General features: G+C 50.6%; 1 protein-coding gene across 1 annotated transcript in view; it reads right to left on the minus strand.

Annotated features, from left to right (window-relative positions):
* LOC132387922 (extracellular serine/threonine protein kinase FAM20C-like) overlaps window positions 1-2,500 on the minus strand; it is a gene marked incomplete at its 3' end in the record, with an annotated part of 25,055 nt that overhangs the window by 16,971 nt on the left and 5,584 nt on the right. The gene's annotated exons all lie outside the window — the stretch shown is intronic.

The following is a 2,500-nucleotide window of genomic DNA, read 5'->3' on the forward strand; positions in this document are numbered from 1 at the left end:
GAGCCTCTGACTGTACCTCAGTCCCTGTGACAATAATGAACCAGTTCCACATTCGCAGCTCTCGGCCCACCAGAACCCGCGGCATCTCGGAAGGTGATAATCCAAGTATCCGGGACGTGCGTCACAATCCACACGCCCACGTTCAGGTCCCACCATGCCGGCTGCGGAACTTAAGCTCCTTTCTTTCAAGGCTGAGCTTTATTTGTCACTTGTACATCGAACAATGCAGTGAAATGCATCGTCTGCATCAAATCAAATCTGCGAGGATTGTGCTGGGAAGCCCACAAGAGGCGCCAACATAGCGTGTCCACAGCTTACCAACCCTAACCGTACATCTTTCAGATGTTGGGGGGGGGGGGGGGCAGGACTGGAAAATACTTGGTCACAGGGAGAACAAAAACTCCCTGCAGGAAATGAGCCTCAGACTTCCAGCTGGTGCTGTAAAGCACAACGCCAGCCCCCAGGCCATGCCCCCAATTCAGTTATAGACAATAGACAGTAGGTGCAGGAGTAGGCCATTCGGCCCCTTGAGCCAGCACCGCCATTCACTGTGATCATGGTTGATCATACACAATCAATACCCCGTTCCTGCCCTCTCCCCATATCCCTTGACTCCTCTATCTATAAGAGCTCTATCTAACTCTCTCTTGAATGCATCCAGACTTGGCCTCCACTGCCTTCTGGGGCAGAGCATTCCACATATCCACCACTCTCTGGGTGAAAAAGTTTTTCCACATCTCTGTTCTAAATGGCCTACCCCTTATTCTTAAACTGTGGCTTCTAGTTCTGGACTCACCCATCAGCGGGAACATGCTTCCTGCCTCCAGCGTGTCCAATCACTTAATAATCTTATATGTCTCAATCAGATCCCCTCTCATCCTTCTAAATTCCAGTGTATACAAGCCCAGTCGCTCCAATCTTTCAACATATGACAGTCCCACCATTCCGGGAATTAACCTTGTGAACCTACACTGCACTTCCTCAATAGCAAGAATGTCCTTCCCCAAATTTGGAGACCAAATCTGCACATAGTACTCCAGGTGGGGTCTCACCAGGGCCCTGTACAGCTGCAGAAGGACCTCCTTACTCCTATACTCAATTCCTCTTGTTATAAAGGCCAGCATGCCATTAGCTTTCTTCACTGCCTGCTGTACCTGCATGCTTGCTTTCATTGACTGATGTACAAGAACACCTGGATCTCATTGTACTTCCCCTTTTCCTAACTTGACTCCATTTAGATAGAAGGTTCATTGTAACCTTGCTGAGCACAGCTTGCTATTGGTACAGACCGCTGTGGCAACACAGCCATGTCGCCAACTTCACCCGAGGGCTTTCAGGAATGGCGCTAAGTGCTCCTCCGCTGGTGGTGCCCAGCTCCTGAAACGTAATTAAAGATAGACACACCCCAGCACACAGGCCTCATCGTCTGACCTCACGAGCTGCGTCGAATAAGACCTAATATACCCCACATCCATACCAGGGGGTCCACGGACCTCTCGGTCAACAGTAGGGGGCCCATGCCATAAAAACAAAGTCTGGGAACTCCTGGTCTATCCGTACCCACACAGCATGCCCCTGTAAAAACATATTAGCGCAACCAGTCCTATCGACACTGATATACTGCGCGTGCACGGGTGCCGGGCAGCGCTCAGCTCACTGCGCATGTCTCACCAATGCACATCTGAACACATCCATCCAGCTGAGCTTCCCCTCTGCCCATCCTTGTACGTTGTTGTGATGGAAATGAGAACGATTCTGTGGGTCTCAAAGGCAAGACACACTGGACACACACAGGAGTTTATTTACAAGGGGAGAAGAGCTTGGGAGCGACACAAGCAGCTACAATATTCGCACAAACATGCTTAGAACAGATGAGTGTAGGAAAAGTCAGGTCTGCAGACCAACACACGGGAAAACGGTGTGGGGACAGAGTACACATACACATACAAGCAAGGGAAAAGTAACTACGATACCCGCCACCCCTTGACCCCAGGCACGGCTCTTTGCTAAAGGGACAACAATAAACGCTCCCAGAACCCTATTCAATGCACACCTTACCACATGTCTCCAATGCTGTTCTGCAGTCTTCAGCCTGGATTGAAACAGTGGGTCCCTCGAGGATGGCAAAAAGAGAGCGAGTCAAGCACGTGTAGCGCCCTTTATAGGTCAGGGGTCTGGAGGGTCCAGCCCAGGTGATTCACCGGGGGGCAATGGCTTGGTGATAGATGGGTTAATCCAATTAAGGTGGCCATGGTTAAGTGTGCATTGATTAGTTGAGAGGGGCGAAATGTTGTGGTGTGACCTCCGACCAGGTGAAGGCAGTGCTGTCACGGGACAGGAACGGCTCTCTGGATATAGATGTACAGACACCTCACACCCATACAGTGCACCCCAGCGTTCCTTCACATGTCCGATGCACATAAGTCTATACTGTTAATATGGTGCCCTAGTGCCTGCTGGTTCTACCTCATGCATAGATATGAGATTTGGGGGGGGGAGG

Source organism: Hypanus sabinus, unplaced genomic scaffold, assembly GCF_030144855.1.
Source record: "Hypanus sabinus isolate sHypSab1 unplaced genomic scaffold, sHypSab1.hap1 scaffold_2359, whole genome shotgun sequence".
Classification (NCBI taxonomy): domain Eukaryota; kingdom Metazoa; phylum Chordata; class Chondrichthyes; order Myliobatiformes; family Dasyatidae; genus Hypanus; species Hypanus sabinus.